The following is a 26,272-nucleotide window of genomic DNA, read 5'->3' on the forward strand; positions in this document are numbered from 1 at the left end:
TATATATATACGCCGTGTTAATTTGCCGACCAAAGTTGCTATTTAAACCATTGTGCTACAATTACTGGATTAGAGCAATTCGGTCAAGTTAGGTCAACTTCAACTTTATCTTCAAGTAAAATATCAGGAGTGGTAAGATATATATATATTATATATATCTTACCACTCCTGATATTTGGTGTCAAGAAGTTTTCATCCTTTAATTTTGGGACACTATCATTGAAACCCCCAATCGAGGTTATGGTTGATTAAATTTAACGGTTTAAAAGACAAAATTAACGTTTAAAGAATTGGTTTGCAATTGTGACCAAATGACTGACCTAACATTTAAGAATCGCGATAGTACATAAATTGTTATTTATTTGTGTAAAATTGTTAGTCGTCTGACCAAAACTTCCAACCAGAAATGCCGTTATACTGCCTCTTAAGCCGTTATGTTTAACAATCAGAAATGCTTGGAAAGTGTTAAATGTTAATATTCCAAAATTAGGAGGAGATATTGTATTTGTACCAAATGTCGGGGGTAAGAAAAAGAAAAAGAAATGATGTATCACAAATCTTATATCAGCCATATATTTAATAATACCAGGGCCACCGGATTGGATAAAGGCATAAACTGGATTAGATCAAACAGCAGAAAAGGGAGATAGGGATTGGACTAAGTTTTCAATAATTTTTATGTGTCAATTTGACATGTTTGGCACTACACGCTCACGCAATTCCACTTTTGCTTTTTGCTTTGGGAAGCAAACCGAAAAATTATGTCATGCAACAAATTACAGATTAAGGATATTAATACGCCATATATGCAGAGGTTTCATGTAAGTAACACAAGTTTCAGAAAGTTATAAAAACACCCATATTCTTAACTGATGTTAAGAAGTTATTGACAATTGACCCCCTAAGTTTTGCTATAAACACAGGGCGGATGATAAAGATGTCAAATTAGAGACTTTCCCCCTTAAAACAAAAATAATATAAATTAAAAAAAATCAATCTGAATAAAAAAAATTAAAGAAAAAAATATAAAAAAATGAAATATAAAACATCTAACAAAATAAAAAATATTATATGAAAAATTTATTTTAAATATTGAAGAATTTATGGTTTCTTAAAAAATTTTCAAAATTAAATATCAAGTTTAAAACTACACTGTTGATCATGAAATATCAATTGCTTGTTGAACCATGTGAATTGCGTGAAATAATAATACTTCAGATTGTGGGTTCAACAGTTTTATAAAACGTGCTTGATAAAAAAATGTGCATAGATAAAGTCTGTGTTAGAATAAATTTCATATTCTTTTTTGTTATAACTTATTTTTTTTTTTTAATTTATAGTTTTGAAAATATATATTAAATTTACATAAATATGTATATTGAAATAGACAGTGGTTTAATGTTGCTTTTTTTTTTTTTTTTAGCTTTAAAATTTTCATTTTTATTTTTATGGTTTCTTTATTTTTGTTATTAAAATTTGACTTTTTTTGGAAAAAGAATACGAAATTATAGACTTATTTTTGTCTTCAAATGCAAAATAGACATTATATATTGTCTTCAAGGGAAAGGCTTTTTATTTAGCATCTTTATCATCAGCATGTGATTATCATTTATCACAAACTTCGGGGGTCAAATAATAATCTCTTAAAAATATGAGTATTTCCATAATTCTCTGAAACCTTGGGGAATTAGTGTGTGAATAATAAATTTCCCCATGTATTAATTAAATAAAGGAAACTGGGTACCAGCTGTAAATACAAAATACAAAGGGGCATCTGAAAGTTAACTTTCTTATTGGTAGTATTAAATAATTATCCACAATTAAAAAGAAAGAAAATAGAACAGAAGAGACACCAATTAGCAAATCACGACACGATTTCTCTTCTCAGGAAGATTCTTTTAATCTCTTGACTTTTTTTTTATTTATTTTTGCTAATTTTTCAACTACCAATCCACCTTTTGTTTATATAATACCCCCCTCCCCAATGTTTTAGGCCCTCCTCCTCCCATTTTCTCTTTCTACAGCAATCTTTCTTCTTTCTTAAATTTGCTTTCAGTCTGTTCTTGACATCTGCTTCTGATCAGGTTTTTCCGAAGATTTTAGCATTTATTGATATGATATGAACTCTCTCTCCTTCTCCAAAATATTTTTTCCCATTCAGTTTCAGTTGTGCTTTTGTATTGGTTCTATGGGTTCTCTTTAATCCTGTTTCACCTTGTGAAATAATCTTAAGCATTCATTCTGCTTTATATTTACTAAATTTGTATACCCAGTAATTGAAAGTTTTAATTTAATCTATTTTTAGTATAAATTTCTGGTTAATTAAGGTCTCAATAAGATGTCCTCTCTTCCACGTACAAGTTTACAGATTGATGTGGAAGCTCGATATGCTATGATGGATGAGAAGAAGAGGAAGAGGATGCAGTGCGAATCGGGAATCTGCAAAACGGCGAGGCTGAAGAGGGAGAAACGATGAAAGATTTGGTTACTGAGATCGCCGTGTTGAAGCAACAAATCGTGGAAAACAATAAGGTATACAATGACTTGACTCAAAGGACTCTTACTGTTATCAGAAACAATTCTTTGAATTATGAAAAATGCAATTGGTGGAGTATTTGAATAGCTTGAGCTCAGTTTTCATGAGTTCCAGGCTGAAGCAGACTGGTTGTTTATCGAATCGCCATGGCAAGTTGACGGTCCAGAGCAGCCTTCAATGACAACTGGATGTCCATGTCTTAGTTCTCGTTAGATGTCCTCATTTTGTTGTTTTGTTAGTATTATATCAATAATTTGTGATTTGGTGTTGTTTTTTGTTTTTGCTTTTTGCTTCCTGCAGTTGATTTCTTTGTAGCATATTGAAATGTTTTCCTCATAATCCTAGAGGTTATCAGTAAAATTGTAATATAACATAACGCAGATGGTAAATGAAAATACTAGAGGAAAGCTTATATTATATATAGTAACAAATTAATATACATATCTCAGACCATGCCACAACATAGCCTATTTTAGTACTTGTGCAAATGAGTAAAAGAACAAGCAGCTCAGAGTTGACCTATTAACGTTTAGTTTCTGAAGTGAAGTCTTTTTTAGTATTCAGGAACCTCCACGGCTCATGTTCCAGAATTCGACTTCATGTTCCATGACACGAATGAGAGCTACTTCAGCTTTGTTTAGGACCTCCTTTGAGGCGTCCATGGTCGAGCATCTTCTGAAGCTTTTCCAGGCGCCGGTGCGATTTTTGTAGAGAGAGACAGTACTGACCAAAACCATCGTTGCCCCATCTTTGGCAAGTCTCCCGCAGTTCCCGTGGGGTATTAGCGCCCTTCAAGACAGTGAGCAACTTTCTTGATAGACAGCTTCAATGGCCCAAAAGGCAGTGATAGCCACAGTAATCCCACTTCTGGGCTCATCAATACTCCAGATCTGCAATAGCGAAAGAATAAATGTTTTGACGGTCTACAGAAAACCATTGCAAGAACCTCATTTATAAATGTGGCTAAAAAGTGTTGCTCATGTTTTGTAGACTAAAATTTCAATTAATTAAAAGATGACACAAACGGTAGGCTTATTACTAAATAAACATCAAAATCACATTGGAATCATGTCATATGAAAGAAATCATTCCCCACATTTTTACCTTCTCGATATGCTAACGAAATAACAATACTACAATAAAGCCCATATCAGTGATGATTCCGCCTTGATACTTCATTTTATTCTGTAACTAGATCTTATCACAATCTCTATACATCTGAATCAGTATCACCAACTTAAGCAAAAAATTCTATAGTTGATTTATACAGTAAAAGAAAAGCAGAAAATTGAATTAAATGAAAAACTTATTCAGTAACAAAAATCAAAAGCAATTATAGCTAAACAATGATCAAACCAGAGACAAAACTTTGATAAAGATAAACATTCGTGTTACCTGCAGTAATTCTCGTTAGCTTTCGGAGGAGCAATGTTAGAGAGTTGAACCGCCCCACTTGGAGGCTTCTCTCTTGAACCATTCAACTTCATCATTTAGTGAGGCCAGTCCTCCCAATATAACTTCTGTATCACCATATCTGTCGTCTGATTCTTTCCATGCTTTCACCAGAACGCTTGCCACAAATGGAGCAAACTCCCACAAATAAATAATCTTGACCTGTCATTTGAATTGCACCAAGAAATTTGAAACTAAATAACTGAATTGTAAATTTGTTATAATATTAACTTGCAGTTGCGGAACAGACTAGCCTGTTTTGAAGGAGGAGAGATCGACGGTGCCATCACGAATGCTGAGGATGAAGGATGCCGAGTCGCTCCAGTGTAGAGGAGACGGTGTTTCCTCAGCCACGTGTCGATCATCCCGCTCTTCTCCGAGTCTTCCCTTCCAATTTTTTTTCTGATGTGTTTCTTCTAACTGAAACTGAAACAAAACAGAACTGAGTTTGAGATAATGGGTCCCAGAGACTTTATAGACAGAGAGTGGACCAGGCCCAAACACGTGGTGAACCACAAGTCAACAAGTCAAAAGCTCGGGACCTTCGTGTAAGTGCTTGTTCGTGTCCACGGTTGCCTTGCTACTGTACTGGGTCTTATGAGAAACTTCCTGATTTGTCTAATGGGCTTGTTCTCACTTCTCAGGCCATTAATAATATGAATTCATGACAACGTATGGCTTATAAATTTCTGAGCTTCTGGTTCATTTCCAGAGGAATTTCTCCACAGAGGCTAAGGCGCAGGGCCAAAACAGATATTTGAACATATGGAAACAAGTAAATCTATGGGAAAAATGTTCTGAAATCTTTCATAATTAGGGAATATACTCTCTTCATTGCAAACAGAAAGAAAACAAAAGTTTTGATACAACTTATAAGGTACTATTTCAAGGTAGATTTGATACAACATTCAAAAAATTCTTGGACTCCCACAAAATAAATTTTTTTTGAGAAATACACAGATTCATATTACAAATCCTTCCCTTATCTTAATGAAACTTCCAACAGAGAGAGAAAGGTGTGGTGATCCCTCCATCCACAATAGACTTTTTCCTTTTTCTCAAATGTACAAGATTTGCCTTCCCCAAGCAAAATTCTTCACAACTAGTTCTGCCTGATACAATGACGACATGCTAAGCTCTGTTTCAACAAGCCCAAAACTGCTGAAAAATGCCCTCCAAGCATCAACTTCATGTGCCTAACAATCCTCTCCTCGCCCTCATTTGCAATAATGTTTCTAATAGCCTGACCCAATAATTCTTCAACATCCCTATTTTGATCACTTCGCGCCATACACATCTTCCATGCAATCAAAAAAGTACTGTAGTAAAAAAGTACTTCAAAAAACCTGTCTTCAAAAGATAGTAAGTTATCATTTGCTTCAATTTCAGTGACCACCATCACTTGAGTTAGTGTTTTTAAGCACTCTTATTAAAGACTCCAAGCAATTGGGCAATCTAATCATATGATTTAGTGTAATAGAAGAGTGGATAGCTACAACTTCACCCTTGTGTAATTCAATAAGTTCTCATGAGATCTTTGAGGCTGGTCACCATAACAACTTTGATGAAAACGGTAATTTAAAGTCTTAGCAAAGTATGCCAACGTTTTGCCTGTCTCCTCAATTTCATGCCTCAATGTCGTTCCAACTGCAGTTATTGTAAGAATCCACTTGAGGTTCATGTTGAGTTGCAAGAGCTTGCATCAACAACATACATTGTCTCCACTTCTGATTCAAGGTCAATCAAATGAACTCTTTTTGCCGCGGCCACGCTCTCAATGATTTTGCATTCCTGCAAACCGAGTAGCTTGATAGAAGGGGATTTTCTAAGAAACAAGCAAGGAGAGCAGGTTTCAAATTTACCACCATCACTTCTGGATATAACAACATATTTTCTTCACCTTTCGCTCCCTTTGATGTGATTCTCCCAGTTTCTCGATCAAACTTCTCTCGAAGAGCTTCAGTGAAATAGTGTACAATTCTTTGAACTGAGGAACCATATTTGGAAGAAAACTTTTCACACTGGTTTAGGAATGTGCTAGCACTATCAAATTGTAGGCTACCAATTTTCTCAGCAGAAACTAATAGACAATACATGAGTTCCACATCTTTGACGTCCTCTTCAGAAAAATTTCCTGGAACACTGCCACAGAAACGGTTCAGCCAAGACAGATCAACAAAGCCGTGGGAATAAAATTTGAGATATCTTGCTATTGCAACCCTAATGACATCTCCAGTTGATAGTGTTCTGAAAGTAGCCATGATTTAAGTGTACGAAAGCTGGAATCTCTAAGAACTTCAAGCCTCTCTCTTGGTTTATTTCCTCGAGTGTTTTAAAAGAAATCTGTACTAGAAAATTTTCTTGCTATGATATTTTTCAGAGAATTCAATGATAGATATTATCACAAAACAAAGAGAAATTGCCCTAGAGGGGTAGAGAGGGCTGTTTTCTTATGACAGTTAACAATACATTTATAATTCTGATTGTGACTATCTGCCTCTCCAAGAATCTTCCAAGAACAGAAAAAGACATGGACATCTTAGAGTTTATCAATATATAGTTGAAAGCTACATTGATTACTATGACCAGAATTGGAAAAAAATAGATATTTTCAGTCCTCCTCTTACAGAAAGCAGTTGATCTTGGAATATCAGATATCAATGACACAAAGATTAAAAGATAAGAGAAAAAGGTAAATTTTCTTTTTGCAAACTGTAATATGAGCAAGATTAAACCAGTGTATAATGCTAGCAAGCTCATCACAACTTTACTGGTGTCCAGTTGTGAAATGCCGTTGACAGCTTTCTTAGGTTAAGGTAGTTGTTATGACAGTGCATATTCTTTCATGGAATATTCAATTACAGCTTTTATATAAATATATTAGAAAAACAATTTATTTCTTAAATTAATAAAAATTGATGACATAAAAATCACAGACAAAGAAGAATGTCAAACACGTCATCCTTGCATAATGATGACGAATTCAAATGCCCTCCGTTTTACTATAGTAACTAAAGTTAGGTGCTACAACAATCATGCCCTTGATTTAAAATCAATTTACATTAATCCATCATTACAATTTTACCTTTATTTAATTAAGTTTTTGGATAATAATATCCTTATATTTAAAACAAATTACAGACCATCACTGCCATCCAGCCACCACCGTCGATTGTGGGCTAACCACTGTCGAAAAGTCACCAAAGTTTTTAAAAATGAGCGAGAGTCGTTGGGAGGCTCTGATATGGTTGTTTCTGGCCGAAAATGGCCATTTCTGGCCGAAAATAGCCATGTTAGAGTAGATCTGGCCAGAAATGGCTAGATCTATTACGGCAAGATCCATGGTCGTATCTTGCCGTTAATGGCCATATCTCACCCAAATATGGCAGATAAAGGTCGTGGATTTGGATGGCCAGATCTACTCCGATTGGAGTGTTTTCACCCATCAATATGGTTAGAGACAACCATAGTGGAGCCTTTCGGTCATAGTGGGCTACTCACAATGACTCTAGGTGACTTCTGGTGACTAGAGATGGGCGCGGGCCGGGGACCCCATGCCCCGGGCCCGTCCCCGTTACCCTTTCTGAGGACAATCCACGGCCTGTCCCCGCGGGCGGGGATTTTTCTCATGACCATCCCCGGCCCGCGGAGACAAAATCATGACCATCCCCGTCCCGATAACCGGGGCTTCGTGGGGAATTTATCCCCCGAACGGGGATTTTTGCCCCGTGTAAATCAAAACTTTCCGTAAAATTAATTATTTTAATTGTGAAAGACTAATACGTTGATAAGTATTATATTTAACAATTTGACTGTTTAATTTCAATAATTAATTAACTTAATTCATTAAAAATGCAAAAGTTAAGGTAAGAAAATATAAAGTCTAACAATTTCTTGTAACATTTAAATTAAGATTTAAAAAGCAAACTGATATGAATAATTGAATATGTTGAATAATAATTTCTTGGTAAAAATTGGAACATACTCATGGATTTCAAAGCAACAAAATATGATCATCATTCAGGCTACACTGCTACAACTATGCGTCTATACCATTCACAGTTCAAAAAGCTTGTAAACCATATATTTCCAATTTCTTAACAACTTGTTAAAGTTAAATGTTATCCAATTTCTGAATAGCTGGAACGATAATCTACTTTCATTAAGTGATTTATTAGATAATCGAAAACTAAAGATCTTAAATACTATTTGAAATTCAAAAGAACTGCAGGGAGGGGCCATTGAACAACTGGAAAAAGCCAGGGCCCATTTACGGAAAGTTAAAATGTTGGATTGCTGCCGCTAGAGTACTCAGACAACTCCAACAAGAAATCAAGAATTAATACAATAATTATATTCAATCTTAACATAATTTATTAGGTAAATTGCTCAGTTATTCAATTGTATGGAGGCTTAGGTTTAGTTAGCTATGTTAATTAATTAATTTTTCATGAAATTAACATAACTAATTCAATCTTAACATAATTTACTAGATAAATTGGTGAATTAATTCATAAAACACTATCTCCATTACAACTAATAAAATTAGTCCATTTGTGAAAGGGACAAATCCCATTATTTGATTAAGTTTAACATCATATTTAATTGATTAATTAATTAATTACAAGGATAATTGAATTTGTGTAATTTGTAAGTTGTTAAGCAATTGTATATATTCTTATATTGGTTTGTAAATTGTAATAATCTAATTAAATTTTTTTTTGGGCCATGTCTCATGTATTATTATTTTGTGAAATTCACAAAGTAATAATACATATATTTAATTATTAAACTCTCTCGTTTAAATTATTTTTCTATAAATTTAATACAACCATTAGAAAATATTATAAAAATATATATCATAAATTTAGATACATTACTTAAAATTATGATTTAAACTTTAACTTCATATACAAATTTGTAAAGGAAACATAAAAAAAAAAAAAATTCTCAAAAAAGCGGGGCGGCCAGGGCTCCATGGGGATGGGGCGGTCCGGGGCGGGGCGGGCCGGGGATTGCACTATCCCCTTCCCCGGCCTATCCACGAATGCGGGGACATAACTACGGACCATCCCTGGCCCTATCCCCGTTTTTTTCGGGGATTCCCCGGCCCATTCGGGCCAGGTCGGGACGGATCCCTGCGGGGCCGGGGCAAACGCCCATCTCAACTGGTGACTTTCAGCGGTGGGTTGCGGTGGTGGCAGGGGGTGGGGGTGATTTTGTTATAAATCAAAGTTTTATATAAGCAGGGTGTTTTAGCTAAATCTGAAATATTAGGGGTTAAAAAGATTATTTAAAAATTAATAAAAAAAAATAATATTATATTAATATTTAAAAAGAGGGCAATTAAGTAATTTAAATAACAAACCCACCAATTTATTTCTCCTAACCAAATATATTAGGGTGCGTTTGATTTATTATTTTGGATAGGATTTTGGGGATAGTATTGGATAGTTGGATAGGGTTATGATTACGAGAATAGAATTTGTAGAATATATGTTTGGAAGAATATTTTGACCTTGATATTTGTGTTGAATATTTGATTAATATATTTTTATATAAATGATTTATTAATATAATATTTTATTGTGTTTTGTTAAAATAATGTATTGTTATATATATAACTTATCAAGTTACATTTTAATAATATTAAATATTTTATTGGTAATTTTGTCACCCTTATATATTAAAAAACAAAAACTCATATTAAGTTCAAGTACTAATCCAACTGTTTAAAAACATCACATTAATACATATATGACAAAAATACTAATTATCAACCCTTACCATCATTATTACACGTATACTCGATTAGCAACTACGACATGGTCCACTGTGCTGTCCACAGTATATTCGTTATGTTATCTCATACAGTCTTCATATTGTCTATAATACCTTATTGCGGTTAACTCGGTTCTTCTCCATTTCACCCATATTCTATCCCGTTTTAACGATCACAATATACTTACTTATTATTATCCGTACTAAGAAGAAATGAAGAAGTGAAAGAAGAAATGACGAACCGTGAAAAAGGACTGAAAAAAAACTGGTGAAGGCATGAAAGAAGAAAAGAGAACGCGTTTGCAGAAAAAATTCAAAAAGGTCAAAAAGCTGTCAGCAAAATGTCGGAAAAGAGTTTTCAGGATTCTATTATGTAGATAATAAAACAAACACTTTTCCCAAAATCAGACTCAAAATATGGATAAAAATAATTATACAAACGCAGCCTTAATATAACATATCCACCAATTTATTCCAACTAACCAAACACATTTTCCTAAAGATTTCCAGTAATCTTCAAGGTAATATAAGATTCCAGTAATCTAATACTCTCAGTAATCCAACATTTCCTGAACCAAACGCACCATAAGTGTTGAAAACTCTAAAAAATTCTGCCTTGTATTCTTTTATATATTCTAGATTTTCTTTGTGTTCGTCATAGCTTATCAAATCGTGTTATTGTATCAGAGCCTATTGACTAGCGTTAATGGAAAATCTAAACTTTAGCTCACCAATTACCAAGATTGACAACAAAATTGAAAATACGGCATCTTAGTCCAATTTCATCAACCATGGCTTCTTTTCCCACAATTTCAGTTAAATTGGGAGAAAGCAACTACGTCTATTTGAAATCACAGGCGTTTCTTGCATTGGTAGATTATGACTTAGATGGCTTTGTAACAAGAGAAAAGATATGTCCTTCTTATCTTAATGTCAAGAAGTCGAACCAATTAGAACAAGATTTTCAATTGAATGCTGAGTACATCACATGGAAAAAATTGGATCAATGCTTAGCTACCTGGTTGATTTCTTCTATTTCTAAAACTATGTTCGTCACTGTTAGGGACCAAGAATCATGGGATGGGAGTGATTGATGCTTACCATCAATAATTAAATTAATGTTATCTCCTTTCAATCAATGTTATTTCCTTTCAATAAATTTTTGCTAGAATTATGCGATTGTAATTTTCCTTTTTTGTAAGAATGGGTTATTGCCTATTCCATCAAAAGTTGTTCGGCTATTTAATAGCTTGAGGCCAAGAATGAATATTATCTGATCAGTATTATCTTCAACCTTGTGTTGATTTGGAGTTGTGGTTTTTCTCAAATTAAACCAACTAAGGAGGCCTAGGATTCCTCGAAGTGTCCTACAAAATTCCATCATAGGTAGAGTACGCAAGGACGATCCTTGTTCTCTACCCATTCATAAACCCATTACAAGGTTGCAAACTCTGGCACATAACAACTTGGTATCAGAGCCAGACATGTCCGACCACTGTCTCGAGCAAGTGGAGAATGAGCTTGGCTCTTGGCTGCGGGCTAAAAGGAATTACAACAAGCTGTGAAGGCTAGTGAAGAACGTCTCTTGAAACATATGGAGAGCATGTTTGCTCGTTTTTCTACACGTAGTGGAGGACATGACGATGATGCCGAGTCCTCTCGTGCGCCCCATCGTAGCCTTTCAGGAGAGGCTCTCTTCCACCCAAAATCACTAAGTTGGACTTTCCACGCTATAATGGCATGGATGATCCAACCGGGTGGATTTGTGGAGTGGAGCAATTTTTTGAGTTTCAAGGCACAAAAGAGGCGAAAAAACTCCCCATGGCCAGTTATCACTTGGACGGGGATGTCCAATTGTGGTATCAATGTTTCAAAAATCGGCGAGAAGGCATCAATTGGAAAGTTTTCAAGTACAAGTTGCATTTACGATATAGGCCTTCAAGATACCAAATTTTTTTGGGGAATCTCACCAAGCTTAAGCAAACGGGAAGCATCCGCGATTACCAAAGGGATTTCAATCGTTTGTGTTAGTAAACGGTCTCGTATACGCAGCGGAAACAAAAATAAATAATATAACAGGATCGTTTACATGAGCCAAGATCAAGGGTATAATTTTATAATTCATATTAAATAAAATTTGCAGAAAAATAAATCTGAGTTTAAAGAAAACAAACGCACGTTGGAGGCTCCTCCAAATTTGTAAAAAAAAGTTATGCTAAAGATCCAAGTAAAGGATCGAACCAAAGTAGTCCACACAAAGACAATCTCAAAAGAACCAAAGAGGGATTTGCTAGATCCTCTTTGGCTTCAAGATTAAGAAGAAAGCAAATCAATTGAAATTGATTTTAGGCTAAAACCCAAAACTGGTGTGGGAGGAGATGGGGCTGCTGTGTGTGTTTTTAATTTCAAGAGAAATCAATTCATTAAATTAATTAACACACACTTTTCCTTTTATAGTTAATTAAGTTGCCCTAATCCCATATGGAATAGGCTTGGGCTCCAACCCAAACGCCTCATGTTGCCAAACACTCCCAATTTGATTTATTTTATTTTCCATCATTATCTCAATTAAAATCAATTAATATATATTTAAATATATATTAACATTTAACAATAATGATAATATATTTAAATATGTGCGAACACACATTTAAACGTAATTTCACTTATTTAATTTTTCTAACAAATTAAATAAAGGCTACGACCTCAGCAAATTTAATTGCACTGTGAAATTACCAAAATACCCTTTCGCCTTAAAAGACGAAAACGCCCTTCTTTCTTCTTGCATCTTAAATTGTCTTCTATGTGTGTGACCCTTAGGCTCCTCATCATATCGGCAGTGTATAGTATTGCGATTAACACCAATTAATCGTCTCACTAATACACAGACCAAGATTGGCCCCTAGCAAGGCATCATGGCCACCCGATAGATTCGGATTCAGCAAAGTAGCTACCTGTCAACGATATGGTTACCGTGCAATTCGATCCTTTCATCATACGTTATCTCGACGAGACGAAGGCATAGAAATAGTGTCAACCTTCGGTTACTCTCGATATTATTTATTCAGTTTCTGGACCAATGACCCGTATTATAAACTGGATAGAGCAACAACTCAATCCCACTGTGGCCACAGTTTTAGTGTCATTGCCATATACTGAATTGCGCCGTGAGATAACTTTCTCCCATACCCGGGAGTGATGAATCCTCTGTCAATCCACCATAGTCTTGATACACTCCTTGATGCAGCCAATCACCACCATGGTTATCAAATCGTGTATCGTATCGTGTATCGAAAACCTAATTTTTTGAATCGTGTATCGCGTATCGTATCGTATCGTATCGTATCGTAAGATACGTCTTTTTCAAAAAAAATAATAAAATAATCAAAATTTTCTAAAAATTAATATAATCCCCAAGATTAATTAAAGAATTTTGTGGTATTATTGACTTTAAATTACGGTATTACATAATCAAAATTAATCACAAAATTTCAAGATCAAGATCAATGTCAATATCTATATCTCCACTTATATTATTATTATCATGTAAAATGGGCAATATATATTCCTCTTTACTTTCTCCATGCAAAATAGGTAAATTTGGACAAGTTTTAGTGAATCGGGTTGGGTGACCTGGTTTCGATCCGATTTTTTTTTTGGATATTTGACCCAAATTAATAAAATCATATCGATTTATATCGATATTTTTAAGGATACGAATGGATACGTATCGTATCGTAGGATACATATCAACTTATCGAATGGTTTAGGATACACCCTCTGATACGTATCGTTGGCAACCTGTATCGAATCGTATCATATGATACGTATCGGGTATCCTAGGATACTAACAACCATGATCACCACCGTATTGACATCTCTGAAAAGAATTGCGTTAGGCTAGTGTCAAACTACACCAATCGGTGCACAAGACGCTCTGGTGATCTCAAGTCTAAGGATCACATGCACCACCATTCGTTAGATGATTTGTTCCATAGATACTAGGGTTACCATCCATATGGAATCCTCTGGTAGGTCAATCCAGTGAACTTGCTGCGGTGTAATCGCCTACAGTAAGCACTCATGTGTTATACCAGGTTGTCACCAAACAACCTTGACAAGTGAGATCAGTCACTACCTTTCGACAGGGTCGTTCAACACTATGATAGCCTTATCGTATTATCTGTGCCCTTACTTCATAATAATACTGGGGCTACGGACGTTTCTAGAATGGCCACCATATGTATTCATAGGGTTCTCACTATCAAGATTTGAAACACTTGATACCCTCGTCACGGTTCTACCATTCTAATGACATATATCAATACATATTGCAATAATAATGATTTACGCGATATAGAATAAGATGCCTTTTATTATTGATTAATGAACATTATTACAAAGAGTCAATTCTACAATAATTGATTCGCTCTAGGGCACCTACTCCAACAGTTTGTAGCTGGCCATTTGTCCGAAGAACAACAAATTGGGTGTTTTGTGAGGGGGTTAAAGGAGGCAATACGAGTGGACGTGCAAGCATGTAATCCAATTTCATTGTCTGTCGATATCGGTCTTGCACGGCTCTATGAGTCTCGTATGTATGACCAACGGAAGGGAGGGTACGTGGAACCTTAGAAAGCTCTATCCACCATGGGACATACACCCTTACCCTCAGCATCTCTTACCCGAGCTCGTACCCCTACCATGAAGAGGTTGTGTCCGGCTGAGTTGCAAGAAAGGAGGACGTGTGGATTATGCTTCAATTGTGACGAAAAATTTTCCTCGAGCCATCGTTGCAAAAAGTTATTTTTAATAGAAGGAATTTTTTCTTCTATTGATGAGCTGTTGGATGAGACTACCATAGAAGCAGAAGCAGAAGAGAAGATTCTCGAAATTAGTTTTCATGCTATTTCAAGAAATGTGGCACCTTAGACCATGCATTTTTTTGGAAAAATTGGAGATTCTGTGGTTACAATATTGGTGGATTTTGGTAGCACTCATAACCTTTTGAATTCAAAATTAGCTACCAAAATGAGAATTTATCCTACAAAGAAAGGAGAATTTTTGGTTTAAGTGGCGGATGGAAATAAAATGAAAAGTGAAGGATTATGTGAAAGGCTCCCTATTTTAGTGCAAAAGGTTCAATTCTACGTGGATTTTTACCTTTTACCAATGGAAAGATGTGATGCCATTTTTGGAACTCAATGGCTTAAAAACCTGGGTCCAATTATTTGGGAATTCAATGAGCTATGGATGAGATTTTGGTGGGAGGGGAAAACCATAGAGTTACGTGGGACAAGAGGGCTTAGCAATAAAATCATGGGTGATCGTGATTTAGAGGAGCTATTGCGGAAAGGAAAAAGAACTTTTTATTGCAAGTCAATTCCTTAAATTTGAGAGAGAAGCAAGGCGTTGAGGCAACAAATTTAAATCCGGATTTAATGGCTATTTTAAATCAACATTTGACCATTTTTCAAGAGATTCAAGGCTTGCCACCTCAGCGATCTCAAGACCACAAAATTCCATTGGAAAAGGGAGCTAATCCAATCTCAGTCAAGCCTTATCGGTATCCCCATTACCAAAAAAATGAGATTGAAAAAATGATTAAGGGGCTATTGTCATCCGGTGTGGTAAGGCCTAGCACGAGTCCATACTCCTCTCTTGTGCTATTGGTCAAAAAACAAGATGGCTCTTGAAGGCTTTGTGTGGATTATCGGGCACTCAACAACATTACCATTAAGGATGAATATCCCATACCCGTTATCAATGAATTATTGGATGAACTGCATGGTGCACGATTTTTTACAAAGCTTGATTTGAGGACGGGGTACCATCAAATCTGTATGTACTCGGAAGATGTTGAGAAAATAGTTTTTCACATGCACCAAGGCCAGTACGAATTTTTAGTGATGCCCTTTGTTCTCACTAATGCACCGACAACCTTCCAAAGCATCATGAATGAGGTATTCAAGGAATTTCTTCGTAAATTCGTCTTAGTATTTTTTGACGATATTCTTATTTTTAGCAAATCTTGGAAGGATCATTTATTACGTGTGGGGCGCGTGCTACATTTTTTGCAAGCTAACAAGTTTTTTGTCAAGCGTGAAAAATGTCAATTTGGACAAGAAAAAGTAGGCTGTTTGGGTCACGTGATTTCTCATTGTGGGGTAGCCATGGACCCTGAGAAAATTTCCTCTATGATAACATGGCCCAAACCAACTAGCTTGAAGGGGTTGCAAGGTTTTTTGGGCCTCACCGGTTACTACCGGAAAGTCATTCACCACTATGGGATCATCGCTCAACCCTTGACAAATATACTCAAAAAGGATTCCTTTAAATGGAGTTTTGCTGTCGAGCAAGCATTTGAAGAATTAAAAATGGCAATGACATTCAGACCCATACTTGCTCTATTGGATTTTTCTCAACCATTTATTGTGGAATGGATGCCTCCGGCATGGGTTTGGGTGCAATGCTCATGCAAGGAGACCGACCAATTACTTTTTTTTAGCCAAGCTCTACATGGCAAAAAATCTTGCATTATCCACATAAGAGAAGGAAATGTTAGCCTTAGTTAAGGCAGTCTAAAAATGGCGTCCATATCTTTTAGGAGCCAAATTTATTGTCCGAACATACCAAAAAAGCTTCCAATTTCTATTGATTTCAAACCATTATTACGACTGCTCAACAAAAACGGTTGGTAAAGCTCTTGGGATTTGATTTTCAAATTCACTACAAAAAAGGCAAGGAAAATTCAGCCGCAGATGCCCTTTCTCGAAAATTTGAAATTCATGCAATATCTTCTCCTATTCCTAATTGGGTGGATCCTATAAAATCAGGGATTTCAACTAATCCCCATTCGCAGGATTTGGTGGAGAAAATCAAGGAAGGAGAAGCATTGGGATCATGGCTACTCAAGGGAGGATCGATTTTCTTTAAGGATCAGATTTATCTCTTGCCCACATATGAATTGATTATTCCTATAATCAAGGAATTCCATTCCAACTCGCATGAAGGGCTCCACAAATCTCTCCACAGATTCAAATTAGTTTTTTATTGGAAAGGCATGAAGGGGCACGTATGAAAATTTATCCAAGAGTGTGATGTTTGTCAAAAAAAAAGGTGGACCAAGTCAAGCCAGCAGATTTACTCAGCCCTTTCCCAATTTCGTGTCATGTGTGGACAGATATTTCCATGGATTTTGTGGGTGGCTTGCCAACATCTAGGGGTAACTCTACCATTTTTGTAATCGTTGACCGATTATCCAAATATAGCCATTTTATTCCCATTAAACACCCTTACACGGCCACCACAGTTGCCTAAACATTTTTTGATCACATATTCAAACTTCATGGCATGCCCAAGTCTATTGTGTGTGATCGTGACTCGGTATTTACAAGTTCTTTTTGGAAGAATTTATTCTTATTAAATGGAGTTAAGTTCAATTTTAGCTTGGCTTATCACCCACAAACCGACGGTCAAACCAAAGTGGTCAACAAGACATTGGAGATGTACTTGCGGTGTTTCATGAGTTCTAAGCCCAAAGAGTGGGCGATTTGGCTTCCATGGGCGGAATATTGTTACAACACAAGCATCTACTCTTCCACCAAAAAGATGCCATTCGAAATTGTCTATGGGCACGAACCTCCCACTTTACTTGCCTATGTTCATGGCACTTCACGTGTAGAGTCTATTGACAAATTTCTGCTTGAAAGGAATATGGTGATTAAGGATGTCAAGGCCAATTTGAAAATTGCACAGGAACAAATGAGGAAATATTATGATGAGAAGCACACAGATAGGAGTTTTCAAGTGGGCGAATTTGTCTACCTAAAATTGCGTCCATATCGTCAATTGTCATTGGCTCAACAGAAAAATCTCAAGCTTAGTTTTAAATTTTTTGGTCCATTTAAAATCTTATCCAAGATTGGCACCGTTGCATATAAATTGGAGTTACCTCTCGAATCTAAATTACATCCAGTTTTCCATGTTTCTCTCCTTAAAAGAGGATTGGAGATCAAGAGAAAATCTCTCCCACTCTACCCAAATTACCAGCAGAATCGACACTCCACCCATTTCCTGAAGCCATTCTGGAAACTCGCAAAAAAGGAGGAGAAATTAAAGCTCTTGTTCATTGGCAAAATCTCTCTCCTACTAAGGCCACATGGGAGAATCTGGTAGAATTGAAGACACACTTTTTCCTTGAGGACAAGGAAATTTTTAAGGGGGGAAGAGTTGTCAGGGACCAAGAACCATGGGATGGGAGTGATTAATGCTTACCATCAATAATTAAATTAATGTTATTTCCTTTCAATCAATGTTATTTCCTTTCAATAAATTTTTGCTAGAATTATGCAATTGTAATTTTCCTATTTTGTAAGAATGGGTTCTTGCCTATTCCATCAAAAGTTGTTCGACTATTTAATAGCTTGAGGCCAAGAATGAATATTATCTGATCAGTATTATCTTCAACCTTGTGTTGATTTGGAGTTGTGTTTTTTCTCAAATTAAACCAACTAAGGAGGCCTAGGATTCCTCGAAGTGTCCTACAAAATTCCATCATAGGTAGAGTACGCAAGGACAATCCTTGTTCTCTATCCATTCATAAACCCATTACGAGGTTGCAAACTCTGGCACGTAACAGTCACATTGCAAATTGTGCCACTGCTCATGATGTTTGACACATATTTGAAATGCATTTTCTTACTAATTCTAAGGCCAGAGTTGTGCATCTAAGAAATTTAATTCAAACCACCAAGAAGGAAAATTTAAGAATAAATGAGTACATACTCAAAATGAAAGAGTGTGTTGGATCTTTGACTGCTAGTGAAGTACACTTGAGTGATAAAGAACTTCTACTCTACATATTGGATGGCCTTGGTCCTGAATTTGATGCTATAGTTGCTATTTTAACATTAAGAAGTGTTGAGATTTCTCTTTAAGAAGCACAATTTTTACTACATAAGCACGAGATGCGATTGGAAAGGCAGTACTCTACCTATATGGGATTTCATTAAGCCTCAACTTTTATCTCATCTAAACATTCACCTATGAACTCATCACAATCCAGCAACACAAGCTACCAAACTGCTCAGCTTCCTTCACATAATTTCAATCCCCAAACACATAATTATTCGATCCTTGACTAGACATTATCAACAACAAAACTATAGACCTCAAAACAACTCCAATTTCCAGCCAAACTTTGGCAGAGGTAGAGGCAGAGGCAGGGGCTGAAATTTCTTCAAACCATGAATAATATTTCAGCTCTGTGGTAAATCAAAACACACTACTCTACCGTGAAAATTGGTGTGGTCATACTTACATTGTTAATACTCAACCAAAAACCTCTTATTGGAATTCAAGTGCATCTCCTAATGCGTCTGGCCATCTGTCTCAACAGCATCAGTTTTCTCAATAGCAACTTCCAGTTTCAAAAATCACTCCGTATGGAGAGTCTGTTAATCTAGGAAACTTATTTGGATCAAGTCATCATCCATATATGATGACCTCCCCTATCACTATTACAGACTCTAATTGGTATATAGATTCTGGAGCAACCCATCATGTTACACCAGACTCACAAAATATGTCTTTGAAAACTGACTACTCTAGAACAGATAAGCTACAGGTTGGAAATGGACAGAATCTATTCATTTCTCAAACAGGTCTGCTCTATATTCCCTTAACATCAAACACAGTCTTTACATCTTAAGAGTATACTCTGTGTCCCTAATGTGACTTAGAATCTTCTTAGTATATCTAACATCACCCATGATAATATTGTGTTAGTCGAATTCTCTGCTAATGATTGTGTTGTGAAGGATAAACACACTCAAGAAATAGTGCTGCGGGGTTATTTGCAAAATTGTCTTTATAAATTGGTCATACCTTCCACTTCAATGTCTCTTCTCAATGGTAATCATTTAGTAGCACCTAAACATCATCAAGTCTCCTTGCATTCTGCTACAACCTCTTTTTAGTCTCCATAAGATGATCAGCTATCAAATAAGTCTCAGCTAGTTTGTAATGCAATCGTAGAATCCCCAAATATATGTCAATCAAATAAGATAACCATGTTGTGGCATTGGCGTTTAGGCCACCCCTATACTGGTGTTCTCAAAAACATTATGCATCAATTGAATGTACCTTTTTCTATTAGAAATAAAAGTAGTTTGTGAAGCCCATCATCTTGGCAAACTTCATCAGAATCCTGTTTTTTATTCTTATGCTATTTGTGCTCTGCCTTTTAATTTAGTTTATGCTGATATGTGGGGACCAGCAGCTTTCCTTTCCTCCATAGGGTTTCGATATGATCTCTTATTGGTTGATGAATGCACAAGATATACATGGATTTATCCATTAAAGTTGAAATCTAAAGTGGCCACAATAGTCATGCAGTTCCAGAAACCTGTTGAGCAACAGTTTGATGCAAAGATTAGAAGTTTCCAGTCAAACTGGGGAGGAGAATTCAGACCTTTACCTTCCTATTTTGCCAATCATGGCATTCATTTTCGCCATCCTTGTCCTCATATTCATCAACGGAATGAAAAGGTCGAGAAAAAACATCGACAAGTTACTGAGGTTGGTCTCACTCTTCTTGTTCAAGCATCTATGCCTTTACACTATTGGTGGTTTGCTTTCCATACTGCTGTGTATGTTATAAATAGGTTGCCATCTGCTGTGTTAAATGCCTTGTGTGGACTTGTATCTATAGACCCTGATCTTATTTGGCTTCTTGGAGTTGATGTTTAATATTCTTTGAAAAAGAGAGACGTCTCTTCACCACCGATCTTAGAGTTTCTTGAAATTTCTCAAATCATGCCCTTACCTTCATCTCCTAAACATTACTTATGTGCAATATGGAGGGCAGAGCTATGGTTTTGATGTCGACTTTGTGTCTGTAGATATTGTTTTCACAAAACTGCATTCCCAAGTTTTTCACTAACCAAATGTATAGTTAAATTTTTTTTGAGTGTAGAGTTAAATTGTGTCTTTCAATTTTTGTATAATCTGATTTTAAAAAATGTCTACTAATGATTTTTGTAATCCTCTGTTGACAAGTGAGAAAATGATTAAGGGAGGTTACATTGTTTGTCACAGAGAGATAATTGAAAAGCTGAGAGAATCTGAAAAAGTTAACCATGGGGGCTAGTTGTTGAGCTCTTAATGGCTGAATACGAAGAAAGTGTTTTCTAGGAAAGCAAAAAAAAAAAAAAAAAAAAATAATTGGAGCTTTAGCTTTTACTATGCCTTCGAATACAAGAAAACTCCAAACTCTAATGGATCATTCTTTTTACAACAAGAAAACTTATCAATTCTAATTAGCGCCGTCTCAGAAACATTTGTAACACTAGGCAAGAATTACTTTGGGGGCCTTCTAATAATATAAGCATATATTAAAAAAAAATATTTCAAATTTATTTTCTGGCCTTTTGAGATGCAAAATCACTAGGAGAGGTGGACGACGATCGGCAGGCTAATTGGGTCAAGTTGGTGGGGGATTTTGGAGAGCAGATGTTGGAAAAGCGATGGGTGATGAAATAAGTAATTTCCAATGTCTGGACTGGCCAGAAAAGGCTTGAGAAGTTGCAACCCGAAAGGTATCAGTGGCCGACGATTTGACGGAGTAAACGGATGAGGTATCATAGGGATTTTTGTGAGAAGGTTGAGGGAATGAAGATGGTGGTGTCAGGGAAGACCAACAACGCCGGGTACATGCTGAAAAGGTTGGAAATGGATGTCGTGCACGGTGGAGTTGTGTTATGAGATTCGTAAAAAATCAGTCAAATCGAGGGCTACCAAGGCTGGAAAAACACTTGGGAAAATGATAAAGTGATGATTCCAGTCAATTTTGGTGAGAAATTGATGGGAATCAACTCCAAACGACTGACGGCGAAAGAGGGGTGGAGATAATTTATGTGAATGTTGAAATTTGGAATGAAATTAGGGTTGAGTAATTTGAGATATATAAATGACTATTTTAGTCTTTTATTGTTAAAAGAAATTTAATGTTTTAATTTAGGGGTGGAAATTAGAATATATGAAACTAAAGGTACAAACTTACTTTTTTATTAAACTTTGGGTGAAAATATATGTAAAAAATTTATAATAAATTAGGGTTTTTTTAGTTTTTTTTTTTCTCCTTGGCTTGAATAAAAAATCATACATCATTTTTAGTTTTGTAATATATTAAAAAAAATTATAAAAAATTTGTGCCCCCACTTTTAGGGGCACCTGCCTACCCCTTGAGCCGGGCTGTAATCCTAATACAAATTATCACTAGAAATTAATGAGCGAAAGCTGTCCGAAATTAATGATTTCTACTGCAAATCCGTTACATTTTCCAGGGTCGAAAAATCATTTTATCTGATAATTTGTTGGAATAAAATAATTTTTTTTTTCTAAAGAGTAATATGTTGCCAGAAATATGTTATCATCGTCTGAAAAACTATACAACCTTTCATTGATGTTGACATGATAGTCATTATTAACAAGACCAAAAATGTAAAGAAACTAAAGTTTGACCGGATATTCCATAACATACAAATTTTCAGCATCTTATGCATCATTTTCATCATCTTATCTTTTGTGGCTTAGGCGATGCTATTGCTGGCAAACTGCAGGATCTGATTTGACTTAAATATAATTAAAGAAATAAATATCATAAAAGAAAATCCAACTTACCCATCATTTTAATTTTGCACGTGCTTTTGATGAAACAATAGAGAGCAGGGGTTTTGGATTAATGACTTGTCTCTTCAGGATTTGAACATTTGGAATCTTTAAATTCAGTCATTACCAAAAATGTATAATTATTTAGTGGTATATTATTAAGATTCCTCAAATCTCCACCCAATTTATTTGTACTTAGTTTCTAAATTAAATAAATCTTTTTAGCTGATTTGTTATTAGTAGTACGAATCCTTTAGGTGAAGCAAATTAGTTTCTAAGCATGATGAGAAGTTTCTCAAGTGAAACCGTATTAAAATGTAGATTTATTGTGCACAAAGTCTACAAAACAAAAATTCAGTGTAAGAACTAAAAAATATAATTTACAAAATGAAAAAGACAATGTTGTTAAAATTATTATTAATTATTGAATAGAAAGCGCCATACAAATCGTTTTCACAGTACCAATACATTGAATCTGCAGTCAGAAATCGGATATTTTTGTACCATGCTTTCGCCAATTATCTCGAAGCCTGCTTTCACCTTTGTTGAAGCAGTCTTCTAGATAACGTCATTTCAATCACCCAAAATGGTGAACCGCTGGGAATGAGTAGGTCCAGTTTATTGTTGTTTAGTAAAAAGCAATCTACCAATACTTTCCAAAATCAAATTGAAAAAAGAGTTGTTGAAAAGAGTTCTAAATTTATCATCCCGTTTGATGCTTTTTATGTGGCTGATTATTGAAAAAGAAAAGCAAGGATGGATTTGACTGAGTAAAATCATTGATTAGTGTAGTAACTTAACTATCAAATACTTAATGTCAATCCTTCAAATTGGATGTGTCAGCGCCCTTTACCGTCTCCTTGCCAAACTCTAAACACAATTATGAAATTTATGTCACACTAATGCATGATGATAGTTTCACTCTCATTAACATAATTTTTTTCACTGGAAATGGAATCTTTTATAGACGTGGCTCTTAAACAAGACTTTGGATAACATTCCTTTCTTGTGGGGAGCTCTAATCTGTTTCTAGAGTCTGTGAGTGTTTCTACTTTACAGAAGACTTCCATGGTTTTGCTCTAATGAGACTGAAATTTATGAAGTTCTCTCAAGACCAAATTATAACCTTCTTTAAGTAAAAGGGTTTTCCCATGTATAGAGTGATTGGTCTAAAAGTAAGCATTGGTGTTTCAAAAGCAATATCCTGATGTGTGTAAGTGTGCTTGATGGTCCAAAAACGCAATGACGATAAAATGTATTTCTCGTCAGTTACTTCACAATTGCATCATGATAGTTTCGCTCATCACTCGTTAACATAAAATTTTTCAATGGAAATGGAATGTTTCATAGATGCGGATCTAAAAAAAAAGCTTATAACTGACAAGAAATAAATTATATCATTATTGTGTTTTTAGTCCTAATTAATTTAAGTAAATACTTAAATTAATATGATGTCAATTAAAATGCAAGTGAGGATCAATATAATCCCCACCTTGAATGTATTTCTCTTATTTTATTATCTATTCCATTGATTTTCAATTTGATAGTGCTTATTTTATATATATATATATATAAATTGATTTTCAATTTGTTATTTTCTTTTCTCATGCTATCCAAAGGAGTGTGAAAGCATGACAATTGGAATTATAAGTGCTTTATGACCACGTACGCAAAAGAATTGAAAAGATTTGTGAAATAAATGTTTCTTGTTTTGCGGGAGAAGAGAAAAGAGAGAAATGGCACATGATAGAGACGCAAGTGTCGTGGAGACACCCATGGTAGCTCCAGCTTCTTTTCTCTTATACGTTCATCTTTTATATCTCCCCAATCTTATTTTTGGTTTTTGCTGGTGTGTATAAGGGTGTTTGTCCTTTGTTGCTCTTGTTTTTTTTTTTTTGAGCTTGGTCCAAAGGACCAGTTTCTCAAGGGGAATCCCGTTGTTTTAGGTTCTTTACAAAATTCCCCTTTTACCTATAAGAGAATGAAATCCCAAGTAGGGCAGACACATGAAAAGCAGCCTTGAATATAGGCCATTAGTAAACTGAAAATAATTTTAGCATTGAAATTAGTCCCAACAGCAACAACAAGAAGAAGCAAAACTCAACAACAAACCACATCAAGTAATAAATTCACAAACTTTTATTTTTCTTCATTTTTTATAATTTATTTTCAAAATTTTCTGAAATTTTCATTTTTATTTAGGGTTTAGGGAAGCGAAAATAACATTAATGCCCTTCTACTTTCTAACGGAGTTACCTTTTGAATATGTATTGATAGTTTAGGCATTCAAGGACTAATGTGGTTTGGGCAAATGTAGATTTATTTACATTTTCGATTTTCCCACCCAAGCTTGCATTTAAGGCGGACACTGTCTTATATTTGGAACACGTTAACCCATTTTAATATTAATTTTCAATCGTTATTGATTTTGAATAATGCTCTTGCACTTCGAATACTCTGTGAAAGCTATCTTCATGAATAATTTAGTCTGATGTTCTAGCAGTATTCTGGGAGCCTTTCCCAGCAATGTTATAACCTTATTTTTAACGTCTCTTTCAAATGCTTCAGATTCTTTCAGTTCAATTGCCTTTTTTACTGTTGTTATTATTATTTTTTAATCAGATACTTGAAATATTTTCTTGTATTGAGTGTAGGTGACAGCCGGAAGGTTGTTGGATGTTTTTGCCCTCTGTCTTAGTCAAAATTTAGCATTTACTAGTTCTCTTAACAAGCTTTTGTCAGCAAGATCTCAGGAAAGAGTTATTCAGTATCTCCAAGTTAACAAAAACTTATTTTTATTTCTCTTACAAGCTGCTAGAAGTTGAAGAAGTGTCAAGCCTTCAGGATACCGAAGGCGTTCCTTGGTTAAAAGTTAGAAAGTTCTGGTATAAGAATCAGATAAATAGCAGAATCTTAAGTTAGAAGTGTTAGTATTAGCTTAGCTTGAGTTCTGAAGTGAGAAATAAAGGCTCAACATCTTCTCCCTCGTTTGCATGTTTATGAACCGTTATAGGTCAAAACTCATCTTTGTATACTACAGCAGAATGACCAAAACTGATGGGTATATATATATATATATATATACACACATTAAATCTAATTATAACACCATAAAAGTAATGGACGTGGAATTCGTGACTTACTCAATCTCCTTTCAGCATTTTTTATTTAATTTTAAATTTATTATGATTAGGGGTATTTTAAGTAACTATGTTTGTATGTTTATTAAAAGTTTTAGAGTTTAGAAACCAATATCTGAATCCCATTATATAGTTCATCAATCATGTCTCATCATTTAGTGGTTGTCAAAGATATATATATATGGACTTCAGTTAAGCTATATAGTTGGTATCATAGTTTTGTGATGCTTGCGTAACTTGATTAATTTTTTATCGACTTTCATAGGGATGATGGCATTGTTTTTTTATTCATACGCACCATGAAGCTTCACGTCTTGACTGCCTCTTGTTAGAGCTTGAAGTATAATTTATATATATATATATATATAAACTAATTAATTCCCATTCATGGGTCTGAGATTCAATCTAAGAAATAATCCATTTCCAATTAGAGATGGCAATGGGTTCGACATTTTCAGATACCCGACCCGACCACGAAAGGGGCCGGCTTTACCCGAGGTTGGTGGGCTTGGGCTTGGGCTTGATTTTAAGGCCCGACCTCGGGTACAGGCCAAACATGGGTATATCTTTAGGCCCGACCCGGTCTGTCCCCAAAAATTTTAGTATTAATTTTACTAATTTACCCTTATATTATATATTTAATTACAATATTATCCTATATATATATATCAATTTTTTCCAAACCTTAACC

The 26,272-nt window shown here is 35.2% G+C and overlaps 1 pseudogene; it reads right to left on the reverse strand.

The window, feature by feature from the left end:
- The window catches only part of LOC116122835, a 42,274-nt pseudogene that overhangs the window by 5,589 nt on the left and 10,413 nt on the right, over nucleotides 1-26,272 (reverse strand).

The sequence above is a fragment of the Pistacia vera genome, unplaced genomic scaffold (genome assembly GCF_008641045.1).
Source record: "Pistacia vera cultivar Batoury unplaced genomic scaffold, PisVer_v2 Contig138, whole genome shotgun sequence".
Lineage (NCBI taxonomy): Eukaryota > Viridiplantae > Streptophyta > Magnoliopsida > Sapindales > Anacardiaceae > Pistacia > Pistacia vera.